The 17,208-nt window shown below is 52.4% G+C and overlaps 1 pseudogene across 1 annotated transcript; it reads left to right on the top strand.

Moving 5' to 3' along the window:
- Window positions 1-8,742: 8,742 nt before the first annotated feature.
- LOC308497088 (ornithine aminotransferase, mitochondrial-like) lies at window positions 8,743-16,604 on the top strand (annotated as a pseudogene). The gene is made up of 2 exons: window positions 8,743-10,067; window positions 10,625-16,604. The product of its transcript is annotated as an ornithine aminotransferase, mitochondrial-like (transcript).
- Window positions 16,605-17,208: the final 604 nt, after the last annotated feature.

Raw genomic sequence — 17,208 nt, 5'->3', positions numbered from 1 at the left:
AGGCTCACTCAGCCAGGCTCACTCAGCCCGCCTCAGCCGTGGGTCAGCGGGGAAGGCTGGCGCTGCAGGGCGCGGACCCGGAGCAGCTCCAGCTCTCCGGGAGAGTAGGACGTGCCGGGAAACGCAGTCTCCAGTACCGGAGCCGAGAAGAGCTGGTGGGCTCAGGGCTCCGGGCTCCGGGCTCAGGGGAGGGCGGCAGCTGGGCCCCCGAGGCTTCAGAGAGCCACCACACGCCAGTCATCGCGCTTCCACCGCTGAGTCCTCTCCGGGATGCGGTCCGTCCGGCTGTGTATGGAGTCTCCGGAGTTTTCTACCCACAGGGGGGAAGAGAGCAAAGGACCACTCCCCTGGCCTTCTTCTCTGCACCCACACTCCCTCGCCCCACCCGGCTTCGTCCCCACGGGGAAGCCGGCTCCTTCTTGGCTAAAGCCCAGCCCCTTTCCTCCCGGGTGCTCCCTGGCTGGGCCCCCGCATCCTCCCCCTCCTCTTCAGGCCCTGCCGATTTAGCCGTAAGAGCCCAGGCGCCAACATCTGGTCAGAACCCACAGGCCTTTGCGGACGCAGGTGGGGCTGGGACGCCAGGCGGCGGTGCCCTCCCTGGTGGCGCAAAAGCGTCAGGCACTTCCTTCGAGCCGGAGTCGAACCAGCGACCTAAGGATGTCCGTACAGGTCTAGCCTACAGTCCTCCGCTCTACCAGCTGAGCTATCGAAGGGCGCACGCTGCCAGGGCCGGGTCATTACTTTTTCTTGAGATGACAGACGCCAAGACGCGGGAGTTCCCGAGGTCCAACACGCCTTGTTTGAAGAGAGCGGAGCCCACGCTGCCACCGCTCCCGCTCCGCGCCGGCGGAGCGAATCCTCAGCGCGTGGCTGCTCCCGGGGCTTAGCGGTGGCCCGGAGCCCCGACTAGGATTTTCAGGATGCCTGGGCCCCAGCTCTCACCAGTTGCCTCATTTACCCTCCCGTGCCCCTTTCTGCAGTGGGGGACGACAGCAGCGCGTGGCCAGAAAGCGGGGAAGGGGAGCGTTGGCGAAACGGCCGCTTGGGGCCGGTGGGGGGGGGGCCTCCCGGGGGAAAGGAGGAGGACCCACCGGAACGCGCAGCGGGTAGGCGGCTGCGAACCGCCTACCTGTTGGTTTTCAAGTGCCTTTAGTTCAAAATTATCCTTACGCCAAAATGCATTTTGGGTGTGGCGTATTCTGCCACCATTCAAAGCCAACATCATCTTGCCCAGATCATGCAAGTCTCCTGGTTGGTTTCCCTGCTGTGGTCCTTGCCACCCTTGCAGCCAGTGATTTTTTTTCCGGGGAGGGGGTAGGGGGGAGTAGGAGGGGTCAGCTCAAGCCATTCCTCTGCTCAAAACCTTCAGGTTCCCTGAGATTTAAGGCCTTATAATGGTCTACAAGACCCTCATGATCTTACGCCCACCCAGTCACCTCTCTGACTTAATTTTGTACAACACTTTAATTTTGCTCGGGGCACGGGGCCTCCTCCGTGCTGGTCTCTAAACACAGTCCCTACCTAGGCCTTTGCTCCTGTTGATCTTTGTCGTTTTTCACTTCTCTGACTCTATTGCGCCCCCTTCCTCTCGTTCTCCCTTTAAAGCGCCCAAATCACCTCTGCACAGACGGGAATAGAGCTCAGCTTTTCCCTTACTGTCAGTAGTTACTGAATAAAATGTACTTCACCACTTTCACTGCAGTCTGCTGTGGTTATCCTTGACAGAGTCCCAGTCAGAAAGGACCAGAGGGCACTTTGTGGGGCCACCCTCTGTGCGTGCTGGGGCAGTACGAGGGGAGAAGGTTGCAGGGCGCCTGACCCTGACCACTGGAGCTCCCGGGAGACCCGCGCCTGGATGCGATGGAAGGGGACCGCTCAGCGCTTTAACCGGGTTTTCTTTCTACAAAACTTAGAATCCTGGGTGTTCGGTCCAGCGTTCTTAGGTTAGAGCTACTACACATTCTGAAGCACGTTGTGTCACTTTGACTCAGGAAGACCCCATGTATAAAACATAAGCACGATTTCTTATTAAGCGGCTTAGCGCTATTAGCCGGCACAAAGGCCTTTGCTGAATTTTCGATGACTTGAAGATGAGATCGAGCAGGCGAGGACAAAAATGGGCTGAAATTTTCTTCCGCTGAGAGGAAGATGAGACCAACCCCGAACCCTGACCCCCCCCCCCCGCCCCTCGGTGGGGCCTAACCGCTGGGCGCCGGCGCGGCGAGATACGCCCCCTCCCCTCCTCCCCCCGCCCCGAGGTCCCGGACTCGTCCCCGCGCGCCCGCCTGCGCCCGCCCCGGGGCGCCCGCGAGACACCGGCGGATCCGAGCCGGCGACAGGACCGGGGACGTCACGACAAGGGCGTGGCGTATGTGGATGAGCAGGCGCGCAGAGGCTGCCGGTCGTGCTCAGCCCGCGCCCCCACGTCCCGCGCGTCCGAGATCCACATGCTCCCGAGGTTGCTTTCCCGATGGGCGAGGTTGGGGCGAGGGGCCCCGAGGCAGCGAGGGTGCGGAGGCCGCACGAGGGAAGTGACCGTGCGTGAAGGGCGAGGCGAGCGCGAGGGTCGGGGCCGCTGCGGGCGCAGCAACTCATACTTACCTGGCAGGGGAGATACCATGATCACGAAGGTGGTTTTCCCAGGGCGAGGCTTATCCATTGCACTCCGGATGTGCTGACCCCTGCGATTTCCCCAAATGTGGGAAACTCGACTGCATAATTTGTGGTAGTGGGGGACTGCGTTCGCGCTCTCCCCTGGTAATCGCTGGTATGAAAGTAAGAGTGCTTATGTTTTGCCGTTCTCGTCCAAAGTGGCGCGCTTAGCGAGCCAAGTGGGAGGTTCTTGTCGCGTGTCGCCTACTACTGTCACTATCCAAGTCGATTCAGTGTTCTTTGCAGAATAACCGCTTCCGCGCTAACGTTCACCTCGTTTCACGTCGTTTCGCTTAACGAAACACCTCTCTGCGGCACGGCCCGGTGGCTCAGGAGGTTAGAGCTCCCTGCTCGTAACTCTGAAGGCTGCCGGTCGATTCCCACAATTGCCAGTTCGATTTCTCAGCTCCCAGACTCCCGCAAGGGACGATGGGCTGTGCCCCCTGCAACTGGAAAAAACGGCAACTTGACTTGGAAAAAAAGCCCCGGAAGTACACACACTGTTCCCCGATGAAGAAAACCGGCACTCTGTGCTTTCAAATCGTGCAGATATTTCTCCAGGGTTTCTTACAGTGACGAAACCGGATTGATTCCATTTCCAGGGCCCTTTAATTTTTGAGGACGTCTATATTGTAATGCCAAACACACAATGTCAAAACCGGATGATCCTCCCTTCTTGGCTGCAGTTTGGAGGATTTACCATCACTACCGTTAAAACATTCCATTTACAAGCCCTGTAAGTTCCGAACTCGGCAACTTTTAGTTATCTTGACTACTACAATCATCTGGTCTCTCAACTAGTTATTCTGTGTTCTGCTTTGTTTTTCTGTCCCTCTATTACACATTAGACTGCGTAACAGCTGTAAGTTTTTGTATTGTCTCAAACTCCTGCCATAATCACATCATTACTTTGGTATTATGATAAAAAAAACCGTAAAGACGATGGGTCCTGCCTTTTTGTTCTGCCATTAATCAACTAAAGTGCTGAAGTTGAATCCTAACTAATACATCACTAGTCCACCCGTTGTCCTAATTGGTTTTATATATAAATATTATAGACCCCTCTTGTGGGACATATTCCTGTAAGCAAAGCAGAACTTACAGGGCTTTGCTTTTCTGTCCCTCTAGTGGATGAGTCTAAATATTATTTAATTATGGGGTACTGTATTTATGGGAAAGGATTCCTAAAGAGCTTCAGGACGCTATTTAGCAAGAAAACTTACAGGAATATGTCCCACAAGAGGGGTCTATAATATTTATATATAAAACCAATTAGGACAACGGGTGGACTAGTGATGTATTAGTTAGGATTCAACTTCAGCACTTTAGTTGATTAATGGCAGAACAAAAAGGCAGGACCCATCGTCTTTACGGTTTTTTTTATCATAATACCAAAGTAATGATGTGATTATGGCAGGAGTTTGAGACAATACAAAAACTTACAGCTGTTACGCAGTCTAATGTGTAATAGAGGGACAGAAAAACAAAGCAGAACACAGAATAACTAGTTGAGAGACCAGATGATTGTAGTAGTCAAGATAACTAAAAGTTGCCGAGTTCGGAACTTACAGGGCTTGTAAATGGAATGTTTTAACGGTAGTGATGGTAAATCCTCCAAACTGCAGCCAAGAAGGGAGGATCATCCGGTTTTGACATTGTGTGTTTGGCATTACAATATAGACGTCCTCAAAAATTAAAGGGCCCTGGAAATGGAATCAATCCGGTTTCGTCACTGTAAGAAACCCTGGAGAAATATCTGCACGATTTGAAAGCACAGAGTGCCGGTTTTCTTCATCGGGGAACAGTGTGTGTACTTCCGGGGCTTTTTTTCCAAGTCAAGTTGCCGTTTTTTCCAGTTGCAGGGGGCACAGCCCATCGTCCCTTGCGGGAGTCTGGGAGCTGAGAAATCGAACTGGCAATTGTGGGAATCGACCGGCAGCCTTCAGAGTTACGAGCAGGGAGCTCTAACCTCCTGAGCCACCGGGCCGTGCCGCAGAGAGGTGTTTCGTTAAGCGAAACGACGTGAAACGAGGTGAACGTTAGCGCGGAAGCGGTTATTCTGCAAAGAACACTGAATCGACTTGGATAGTGACAGTAGTAGGCGACACGCGACAAGAACCTCCCACTTGGCTCGCTAAGCGCGCCACTTTGGACGAGAACGGCAAAACATAAGCACTCTTACTTTCATACCAGCGATTACCAGGGGAGAGCGCGAACGCAGTCCCCCACTACCACAAATTATGCAGTCGAGTTTCCCACATTTGGGGAAATCGCAGGGGTCAGCACATCCGGAGTGCAATGGATAAGCCTCGCCCTGGGAAAACCACCTTCGTGATCATGGTATCTCCCCTGCCAGGTAAGTATGAGTTGCTGCGCCCGCAGCGGCCCCGACCCTCGCGCTCGCCTCGCCCTTCACGCACGGTCACTTCCCTCGTGCGGCCTCCGCACCCTCGCTGCCTCGGGGCCCCTCGCCCCAACCTCGCCCATCGGGAAAGCAACCTCGGGAGCATGTGGATCTCGGACGCGCGGGACGTGGGGGCGCGGGCTGAGCACGACCGGCAGCCTCTGCGCGCCTGCTCATCCACATACGCCACGCCCTTGTCGTGACGTCCCCGGTCCTGTCGCCGGCTCGGATCCGCCGGTGTCTCGCGGGCGCCCCGGGGCGGGCGCAGGCGGGCGCGCGGGGACGAGTCCGGGACCTCGGGGCGGGGGGAGGAGGGGAGGGGGCGTATCTCGCCGCGCCGGCGCCCAGCGGTTAGGCCCCACCGAGGGGCGGGGGGGGGGGGTCAGGGTTCGGGGTTGGTCTCATCTTCCTCTCAGCGGAAGAAAATTTCAGCCCATTTTTGTCCTCGCCTGCTCGATCTCATCTTCAAGTCATCGAAAATTCAGCAAAGGCCTTTGTGCCGGCTAATAGCGCTAAGCCGCTTAATAAGAAATCGTGCTTATGTTTTATACATGGGGTCTTCCTGAGTCAAAGTGACACAACGTGCTTCAGAATGTGTAGTAGCTCTAACCTAAGAACGCTGGACCGAACACCCAGGATTCTAAGTTTTGTAGAAAGAAAACCCGGTTAAAGCGCTGAGCGGTCCCCTTCCATCGCATCCAGGCGCGGGTCTCCCGGGAGCTCCAGTGGTCAGGGTCAGGCGCCCTGCAACCTTCTCCCCTCGTACTGCCCCAGCACGCACAGAGGGTGGCCCCACAAAGTGCCCTCTGGTCCTTTCTGACTGGGACTCTGTCAAGGATAACCACAGCAGACTGCAGTGAAAGTGGTGAAGTACATTTTATTCAGTAACTACTGACAGTAAGGGAAAAGCTGAGCTCTATTCCCGTCTGTGCAGAGGTGATTTGGGCGCTTTAAAGGGAGAACGAGAGGAAGGGGGCGCAATAGAGTCAGAGAAGTGAAAAACGACAAAGATCAACAGGAGCAAAGGCCTAGGTAGGGACTGTGTTTAGAGACCAGCACGGAGGAGGCCCCGTGCCCCGAGCAAAATTAAAGTGTTGTACAAAATTAAGTCAGAGAGGTGACTGGGTGGGCGTAAGATCATGAGGGTCTTGTAGACCATTATAAGGCCTTAAATCTCAGGGAACCTGAAGGTTTTGAGCAGAGGAATGGCTTGAGCTGACCCCTCCTACTCCCCCCTACCCCCTCCCCGGAAAAAAAATCACTGGCTGCAAGGGTGGCAAGGACCACAGCAGGGAAACCAACCAGGAGACTTGCATGATCTGGGCAAGATGATGTTGGCTTTGAATGGTGGCAGAATACGCCACACCCAAAATGCATTTTGGCGTAAGGATAATTTTGAACTAAAGGCACTTGAAAACCAACAGGTAGGCGGTTCGCAGCCGCCTACCCGCTGCGCGTTCCGGTGGGTCCTCCTCCTTTCCCCCGGGAGGCCCCCCCCCCACCGGCCCCAAGCGGCCGTTTCGCCAACGCTCCCCTTCCCCGCTTTCTGGCCACGCGCTGCTGTCGTCCCCCACTGCAGAAAGGGGCACGGGAGGGTAAATGAGGCAACTGGTGAGAGCTGGGGCCCAGGCATCCTGAAAATCCTAGTCGGGGCTCCGGGCCACCGCTAAGCCCCGGGAGCAGCCACGCGCTGAGGATTCGCTCCGCCGGCGCGGAGCGGGAGCGGTGGCAGCGTGGGCTCCGCTCTCTTCAAACAAGGCGTGTTGGACCTCGGGAACTCCCGCGTCTTGGCGTCTGTCATCTCAAGAAAAAGTAATGACCCGGCCCTGGCAGCGTGCGCCCTTCGATAGCTCAGCTGGTAGAGCGGAGGACTGTAGGCTAGACCTGTACGGACATCCTTAGGTCGCTGGTTCGACTCCGGCTCGAAGGAAGTGCCTGACGCTTTTGCGCCACCAGGGAGGGCACCGCCGCCTGGCGTCCCAGCCCCACCTGCGTCCGCAAAGGCCTGTGGGTTCTGACCAGATGTTGGCGCCTGGGCTCTTACGGCTAAATCGGCAGGGCCTGAAGAGGAGGGGGAGGATGCGGGGGCCCAGCCAGGGAGCACCCGGGAGGAAAGGGGCTGGGCTTTAGCCAAGAAGGAGCCGGCTTCCCCGTGGGGACGAAGCCGGGTGGGGCGAGGGAGTGTGGGTGCAGAGAAGAAGGCCAGGGGAGTGGTCCTTTGCTCTCTTCCCCCCTGTGGGTAGAAAACTCCGGAGACTCCATACACAGCCGGACGGACCGCATCCCGGAGAGGACTCAGCGGTGGAAGCGCGATGACTGGCGTGTGGTGGCTCTCTGAAGCCTCGGGGGCCCAGCTGCCGCCCTCCCCTGAGCCCGGAGCCCGGAGCCCTGAGCCCACCAGCTCTTCTCGGCTCCGGTACTGGAGACTGCGTTTCCCGGCACGTCCTACTCTCCCGGAGAGCTGGAGCTGCTCCGGGTCCGCGCCCTGCAGCGCCAGCCTTCCCCGCTGACCCACGGCTGAGGCGGGCTGAGTGAGCCTGGCTGAGTGAGCCTGAGGCTGTGCCGTTGCAGCCTGACAGGGGACCTTCAGGAAGAGTCCATCGCTCTGCAGCTACAGAGAGCCCCCAGCCTCGAGTGTCACCAGCGTCGGCGGAGACCAGCGGGACAGGGACCAAAGACAGAACCTTAGACCGTCATTAGATACGGCCCCCGAGGGATGCCGGAGGTGTGAACCTAGCTTCGGTGCTTCACGGGAATGGAGTGAGGTGGGTGGGGGACAGTGGGTTTGGGTGACCGGCGCACGCGAGTGTGAGCTCCAGGATGGCCGACTCTTCCTGTCTGAGGTGTCACTGAGAGTAGCGGGGGGCCTCCGAGGCACCACCGCGCCTCATCCGAAGGTGCGGAGGTGCCCGCCGCCCAGTCGGAGGGTGGGGGGGTGGGGGGGGTGGGGGGTGGCGACACACTCAGTCGATCGAGGGAAGGCCACTTCGGTGTGGCTTGCTGTGCTCCTGTGGGACATTCGCGAAGTGAGAGAGCGGTCTTGGGTGGTGGACACACACCAGATGGGATCCGAAACGTTTGTAAAATACATGCAGCCGGGACGAGGAGTCCAACCGGGACACCCGTGTTTTCTGTCCCTCCCCCTTGGACTCCAGTGCCTCTCCAGGAAGCCACAGAACCTTGATCTATTTCAGGAAGCAGCTGTCTCTGCCAAAGGAATCCGGGCGAGTGGGCAGAGGAGGGGAGCCAAGCCCCCAGACTGGCCACCGCGGCGGGCTTGGTATCTATCTGCCTGGACGTGGTCTCCCCGCATAGGCCGATATCCTTTCTCCGTCGCTTCCCAGTAAGCCAGACTGCGCAGAAAAGTGAGCCTAGCTCATTGTGGGCTGGAGGGTGGAGGGGCACATCAGCACCCGGGATAGGCCAGGCTCTTAGGCCGGGAATATCGGAGCTGAGCCTGGAACATGTAGCTCTGATAAAAAGTAAAGAAACGTACAGGGACTGATGGGGGTCGGGGTGGGACATGTCAAGCACACAGGAGCCGGTTTGAAAGAGTTCCCACTGGCCAAATCAAGATAATAATAATAATAATAATAATAATAATAATAATATTAGTAAACGATCATAACCCATTGAATAAAATAGGTACAGGGCCTAACAACAATGACACACCAGTATCGGTAAGCACTAAGCACTAGATCTTGTACTCCAGATACTGTTCTCCAATGGAAGGAACCAGGGCTGCTTGGAGACCTGACTAGCCTCACTTCTCTGCGTTGTCATTTTCCTGTGGGGGCTGCCGTGTACGTGTAAAAAATCTGTATGCTTTCTTCCGGTTAATCTGTTTCACGTCCTTTTGATTCTCGGGCCCTGTCAGATACCCTAAAAGGGTAAAAGTAAAATTTTGACTCCCCTGCAGCTTGAACCAGGGTGGCGCAGTGGATGACCAGAAGGGGCAGGTGTGTGAGAAAAATAAGGTGCTTACCCTTGACCTGCTTTTTCCTGATGTCTCTACAATGATCACGTTGTCCTAAAGTGAGAGGGGGCTGAAGGAGGTTAGGCTGGAGGCTGACGGTGTGGACTGGAGGATCCTCTCCCTGGGATCAGGGACCGATTTTTTTGTTTTTTTCAATAGCTCTCACCTAGGGGCTGCTTCAAGCAGGTGGTGTTCAGAGACGTTACTGATGAAGCTGAACAGTTTCCAATTCTGTGATTTCTCTGTAGGAAGGTCACTACTATTTAATCTGTAGGAAGGTCACTATTATTAAACGGGGACTCAGAGGTAGAACCTGGGAACCTGCTGGGAAACTTCTCTCTGTCTCTGTCTCTCTCTGAAGCCTGAGATCCAGGAATTAATCCAGTAAGTATATTAAAAGCCTACATACAGCCAGCCATGTACTATTCTAGCCAACCACGGAGGAAGCAGTCAACAAGAGTCAAGGACCCCTGACCTGGAATTTACATTCCGACGGGTAAAGTCAGACTTATAAAACTAATACGTGTAGTGTGTTAGATCAGTGTGTCTCAAACTTTCATGTGCATGAAATCAACTGGGAATCTTGTTGAAATGTTAATTCCGATTCTGTAGCTCTCGGAGAAGATTTTTGGGCCTGCCAGCCGGAGCAGAAACCTTTGGCAAGATTCTCACCGCTTGGTTTCCAACCGTATGGAAACAAAAACCAGCTCGGAGAAAATAAAAGCACACACACAGACATAAACATCGTAGTAGCGAACGTCAGAAGTTAGAACATCAGGTCGTTCGCTGCTCCGGACAGCTTTGGTTCATGGCCAGGGGTCGCTGAAGCCCTAACTCTAGCCGACAGTCGGAATCTAATTTTTGAGACCCGAAAAGACTCAGGGGAGAGCGCGAACGCAGTCCCCCACTACCACAAATTATGCAGTCGAGTTTCCCACATTTGGGGAAATCGCAGGGGTCAGCACATCCGGAGTGCAATGGATAAGCCTCGCCCTGGGAAAACCACCTTCGTGATCATGGTATCTCCCCTGCCAGGTAAGTATGAGTTGCTGCGCCCGCAGCGGCCCCGACCCTCGCGCTCGCCTCGCCCTTCACGCACGGTCACTGCCCTCGCGCGGCCTCCGCGCCCTCGCGGCCTCGGGGCCCCTCGCCCCAACCTCGCCCATCGGGAAAGCAACCTCGGGAGCATGTGGATCTCGGACGCGCGGGACGTGGGGGCGCGGGCTGAGCACGACCGGCAGCCTCTGCGCGCCTGCTCATCCACATACGCCACGCCCTTGTCGTGACGTCCCGGGTCCTGTCGCCGGCTCGGATCCGCCGGTGTCTCGCGGGCGCCCCGGGGCGGGCGCAGGCGGGCGCGCGGGGATGACCTCGGGCGGGGGTGGGGTCCCCGGAGAGGAGCGGATCTCCCCGCGCGGGCGCCCAGCGGTTAGGCCCCACGGGGGGGGGGGGGGTCAGGGCTCGGGGTTGGTCTCACCACCGTTTCAGCGAAAATGACACAGTGTCAATTAAACGTTAAATACTAAGATCAGAGTTTCCACACCAAGTTGATGTGAAACTGTTTTCATTCTCATTCATGAGCTTTCTTCCAGATTATGCAGTGACCTAACCTTGCAACAGTGAAAGGAAAACTTGAGCTGAGAATGTGGGCGAGGCGTCGGTTCACGAGGTAGACGCGTGGGCCGCGGGGGGTGACACGTCGCCTCTGAAAATCAAACGAACCAGAAACGTCACATTTCCGTCCTGGGACGTTCGGTGGCCTCTTTCAGGTTGTCCCGTTGGTCTTTTTCACTTCCATCCAGGAAAAGTCCTGAGATCAAGTGCGGAGGCGAAAGGTGCAGCTCCCCCACGTGGGAGCAAAATGATTCAGCTGTGGTGTTCTCGTGAGCGGTCAGTGCTGCGGCGCCAAGCAAGGCAAGAGACGGGACTCGGCCTCTAAGGGTCAGGGAAGGCTTACCTGAGGTTCTCGCTGCGGAAAGACCCGAGGAGACGTATTGCAGCATCCTTTTTGATTGGTGGTTGTTTCGGGAAGTTTCCTTTCTTAGTGTGTATTTCCTAAAAACAAACGATCCTTTTACCTAACCCCATGACAATGGTCAAAGTCAAGAAATTGACATAGACACGATATGATTTACTCTGCAGATGTTATTCAAATCACATCAATGGTCCCAATAATCTCCTTTCTACCAAAGGAAAATTTACAACGAGGTGTTGGCGGGTTCCAGCTCAGCCGACGCCGCGTGTCCCAGGCCAACCTCTGACGCGCAGACGGGACCTGAGTGTGGGCCTTGGTTAAAATGCATGACGCCAGCCTGGAATGGTTACACTGGTACAAGAGAGTTTGACTTTCGAAGGCCATTAAACCTAGTGAAGTGAACGACTGATAGAACCGTCGGTGGTGTTCCTACTCGAAAGACACGATGTTTTCCAAACTAGCGCGTTGCCAGACTGTCGTTGTGCTTCGTCCAGGAGTTCCCTCTTCGGTGGCTCTGCTACCTCTGTTGCGACTAAAAGGACAGTCCAAGGCCCTCCATCCTCTGATTACATTTTTGAACGGGAATCTAAGTATGGGGCACACAACTACCATCCTTTACCTGTAGCCCTGGAGAGAGGAAAAGGTATTTACGTATGGGATGTAGAAGGCAGGAAATATTTTGACTTCCTGAGTGCCTTACACTGCTGTCAAACAGGGGCATTGTCATCCAAAGATTGTGAATGCTCTGAAAAGTCAAGCAGACAGACTGACCTTAACATCTAGGGCTTTCTGTGATAACGTCCTTGGTGAATACAAAGAGTATATTACTAAACTTTTCAACTACCACAAAGTTCTTCCTATGAATACAGCAGTGGAGGCTGGAGAGACAGCTTGCAAACTCGCTCGTAAATGGGGATGTACTGTTAAGGGTATTCCGAAGTACAAAGCAAAGATTGTTTTTGCAGCTGGAAACTTTTGGGGTAGAACTGTGTCTGCTATCTCCAGTTCTACAGACCCAAGCCGTTATGATGGTTTTGGACCATTTATGCCCGCTTTCGAAATCATTCCATATAATGATCTGCCTGCTCTGGAGCGTGCTCTACAGGATCCAAACGTTGCCGCGTTCATGGTAGAACCGATTCAGGGCGAAGCGGGCGTTATCGTTCCGGATCCAGGCTACATGAGGGGCGTGCGAGAACTGTGCACCCAGCACCGGGTTCTGTTGATAGCTGATGAAATACAGACAGGATTGGCGAGAACTGGTAGATGGCTGGCTATTGACCAGGAAAATATCAGACCCGACTTCGTCCTTCTTGGAAGGGCACTTTCCGGTGGCTTATACCCTGTGTGTGCGGTATTGTGTGCTGATGACATAATGCTGACCATTAAACCGGGGGAGCACGGGTCAACCTACGGTGGCAATCCGCTGGGCTGCCGAGTGGCCATTGCAGCCCTTGAGGTTTTAGAAGAAGAAAACCTTGTTGAAAATGCGGATAAAATGGGTACCATCTTGAGAAATGAACTCATGAAGCTACCTTCTGATATCGTAACCGCTGTAAGAGGAAAAGGATTATTAAATGCTGTTTTGTTATCAGAGAAACCAAAGATTATGATGCTTGGAAGGTGTGTCTGCGACTTCGAGATAATGGACTTCTGGCCAAGCCAACCCACGGCGACATCATCCGATTTGCACCTCCACTTGTGACCAAGGAGGACGAGGTTCGCGAGGCCGTGGAAATCATTAACAAGACCATCTTGTCTTTCTGAGAGTGGTGACTGTTTGCAGCGGTGCCTGGGAGCCAGCTGGAGACAGGCAGTTCCTTGATGTCCTGTAAAAAAGCCTCTGCGTTTCTGCACTTAACGCAGGCACATTCCGTCCCCCTGTGTCTTCAAGGACTTTTTTTTTTAATATATGTATTTTTCAGTTCATACATAATAGAATGACATTTATAATCGTGCATGCAGTTTACTATGTAACATAACTGTAAGAATATAACGGCATCTATATGCGATTAAGTGTTTTGTGTGTGTGTGTGTGTGTGCGCCTTCTAAGGGGAAGTGCATCTATCATCAGCCTTTGGATCAAGCCCCGTATAACTTATATGTTTTATAATTTCCTGGCTTGTGTAAATGTTTCATATGTGAAAAAGTCATATGGGGTTTACATAGAAGACTTGTTTAACTTTATGAAGTTGAATCATAATCATTGAATGTTAGGAAGGATTAATAGTTCAGCTTATATAAAATACCAGATTTAAACAAACTTCATATCGGCCAACTTGGCCGATAGAAGAAGACTTGTTTAACTTTATGAAGTTGAATCATAATCATTGAATGTTAGGAAGGATTAATAGTTCAGCTTATATAAAATACCAGATTTAAACAAACTTCATATCGGCCAACACCAGGATGTATTCCATGAGTGTCATTGTTTTGGATTAAGAATTAATGTTGAACATTCCCAAATTATGTTTTAAGTGTTGATATAATTTGTAAAAAATATTTATTTTCAGTTTTTCTTTAAATTTAAAATAGAGCTTATAGCTAAAATGTCAAAAAACAAACAAAACACCCACAAAACCAGGTGTTGCAGTCGGCTGTCATGTCTCTTAACCTACTTTAATCTGAAGTAGTTCCAAGTTGTTCTTTGTATTTCATTACATAGGCAATTTTGAAGACGACAGGCCAGTTATTTTGTAGAATATATTTCAACTTGGGGGTTGCCCAATAATCACGTTCAGGTATGCATTTCTGAAACAAAGACTACGTAAACGATTTTGTGACTGTTCCCTCCAAAAAATATGTTGAGGTCCTAACCCCTGGTACCTTCTTTGGAAATAGGATCTTTGCAGGTACAATCAAGTTAAGGAGAGGTTGCTAGAGCGGGCCCTAATCCGATATGACTGATCTCCTTCTAAGAGGAAACGCCATGTAAAGACAGATGTGGAGAACGCCATGTGATGACAGAAGCAGAGATTGGGGTGATGTAACCGCCAAGCCAGGGATTGACTGTCACCACCGGAAGCTGGGAAGAGGCAAGAGAAGACTCCACTTAAGAGTCTTAGAGCGAGTGTGGCCCTGCCGACACCTGGTTTTAGACTTCTAGCTTCCAGAACAATGAGAGAATAGGTATCGGTTGTTTTCAGCCACCCAGTCGGTGGCACAGCCATACCTCGGAGATAATACTACAGTTACGGTGTCAGACCACGATAATAAAGTGAGTATCACAAAAAGCGAGTTGTAATCTTTTTGCGGGTGGATAGACTTGTCTATCCACCCCCTTGCAACATCTGTGAGGTACACGAAACTGAGGCACAATACAATGAAGCTTGCAGGTACTTTATCATGGCTGCCCTAGCAAATTAATATATTGTCCTCCTCTGGGCATCACATTTGGAGGCACGTGAAGTCAGTTTGTTCCATTATTGGTGGTGTTAACATCGATTACTCGGTTAAGGTGGTGTATCAGTTATCCATTGCTGGGTAACACATCACCCTAAAACATTGATTTAAATTAATGACCATTTTATTTGCTCGCAACTCTTTGGATCAGCAATTCTGGGTTCAGTTCGGCAATTCTTCAGGTCTCAAGTGGGTTCACCCGTATGGCTACAGTCAGTTGGGGCCTGGTCCGTCTAAGGGACCTCCGCCGACACGGTTCATCTTCACCAACCCAGGCTTCCTCCAACAGGCTAACCTCCTGCAGGTTAGCCTCCACCAGGCTAACCCAGGCTTCATCTCATGGTGGTCTCAGGACAGCAAGTGAGAGCAAGTCCCAATGAGAAAATGCTTTTCAAAAAATCTCCTGCTTGTATCACATTTGCTAATGTTCCACTAGCCAAAGCAAGTCACATAGCCAAGTCCAGAGTCAATATGAGAGGGTACTACGGAAGCACACGGGTGCACGTGGGACCGGTACTGCAACCATCTGCCCCTGGAGGTGTTCGCCAGGCTTGCCCTTTGTGATTATTACGTAATTTGTGTGGCAGTGATTTGAAGATATGTAAATATCCTGTTCCTTGTCAAACTTTAACACAACCGTTTCTAGTATCCGTTGATGACTCTTGCATTACGATTGCCAAACGTTGATTTTTCTAATTCTATCATTCATTCCACATTTGTTAGTTGGTGTTCAATTGTAAGGAAGAACTTTCCTTCCTTCCCTGTGGCGTCCAGCGCAACACAGGTAGTGAGCGAACGAGAAGGGGCGGCGAAGGGTTAAAAAGGTAAGAAACAGAAACCAACAAAGTTATGAAACAGGGGCCAAGGGTCTCACAGCCTCAAAGGACTGAGAGCCCCGAATCCAAATCCAATCCTGGGCGGCCTTCTGACTTTTATGGATGCACACACAAGAAAGCAACATTGTTTTCTCCAAGGTCTGTGAATTTCACACATTATACTAAGAAACTGACTTAAACAAATACCCTTGCCTGCAAACTGCTGGATCGTCAATTTCAGGATGTACCTCCCCAAGAGACAAAACCTTTATGCTGAAACTTACTGAAATGGATAGATGGAGAACTGATGTTATTGCACCATTGAATCTCTTCCCAAGCAGATTGTGGGAAAGAATGCAGCCACAAAGGCAGAAGCTCTCCTTAAAAGGGGGAAGGTGGAGGTCTATGCCCACCTCTATCAACTCCGTGGGTTCACCTGCGTGGGTTCTCCTGCTGGTCCCCACTCCACTGTGCTTGGCTTGAGTTGTTCCCCACCCACCCCCCACTGTGGGGGATCTTCCTCGTCATCCAGCCATCCTCTGGAGCCCAACGTAGATATAAGGTATAAGCACAAAGGTGAAGCCAAGTCCCTGAAAGGATTAGTCTTTTCTTTAGGGGTAGGTACGAGGGGACAGACCGATAGGCTGCTGCGTGACAACCCTTCCCTTATGTACAATTGATAGGGTTGTTATTCAGTTGTTTCTAATCCGTGACTTATTTACTTTGATGTTCATGTTCTCAGATTGGACTTATGAAAGCCCCTTCAAGTTAGCTACCTTTTGAGATATTCATCTAATTTTTGAAGCATTTCCTTATTTTCTGGGACAAGAATGTTCCAGGCTCATCCAGGGAAGGAGTCACCTTCTCTGACTCTTGAAAAATCATCTCTGTCTCCAAAGAGCAGTGGAATGGCATTTTAGTGGGGAACGGCATTCAGCAAGCAAGAGCAGGACACTAGGTATGCTCATTGCTATTGGGTGTCTTTGCTCCTAGGCCTCTTCAGTGGATGGCGCTGGGACATACGGATATTCCCTACACATATCTATATCTATTAAAAATAAGGAGCCGGTACTGACATCTTCAATTCCAATTTCCAGCTGACCACCACATGGTTCTTTCTTCCCCTCCCCAATTCCATATTTCTACCTCCTCCAACAGTGAGAAAGAACCTTGACTCCTAATAACCATTTACTCATTAGGTCATTCCTACAATACAGCATTATTACAGAACTGTTACAACCACATAGCTATCAAAAATAAACTTATTACGGGCCTCTTCAGTAGTTGTTTGCAGTTCTTGTCCTCATACTCGAAGATGCTTATAGTCAAAGTACTGCGTTCAAAAATCATCTGTGTTTATTTCCTATTTTCATATTTTTCCCAGACAAAGGGTAGCATACTACACATATTTATGCATTTATATTTTTCACTTAACACAGTCAGTGCATCCTATCTAGAGAAACCTAGAGGTCAAGCAAACCTGCCCTTAACCTGCTCCAGGTCACAAAGTCGGCCATAAAAAAGGAAACAAACTAGAAACCTACCTGAGGGCTGACAAGCCCGGACTGTTACTTCCCGCTAGGGAAAAGCTTAGGAAAAGACGGTGAGAAGACCGAACCCCTGGATGTAACTTTAAGCTACAAACGAACGCTCCTCGGAACCGCAAGAGTCGGAGCAGATGTGACTGTAGTTCCGTCGCCCGCGTAGGGAAAAGAAAGAACGCCCGGGACGTCACAAGGGCGTGGCGTATGTGGATGAGCAGGCGCGCAGAGGCTGCCGGTCGTGCTCAGCCCGCGCCCCCACGTCCCGCGCGTCCCGAGATCCACAAGCTCCCGAGGTTGCTTTCCCGATGGGCGAGGTTGGGGCGAGGGGCCCCGAGGCCGCGAGGGTGCGGAGGCCGCGCGAGGGAAGTGACCGTGCGTGAAGGGCGAGGCGAGCGCGAGGGTCGGGGCCGCTGCGGGCGCAGCAACTCATACTTACCTGG

This window comes from Rhinolophus hipposideros (assembly GCF_964194185.1).
Source record: "Rhinolophus hipposideros genome assembly, chromosome: 5".
Lineage (NCBI taxonomy): Eukaryota > Metazoa > Chordata > Mammalia > Chiroptera > Rhinolophidae > Rhinolophus > Rhinolophus hipposideros.
The sequence above is the reverse complement of the archived record's forward strand: the minus strand, read 5'-3'. Positions and strand labels throughout refer to the sequence as shown.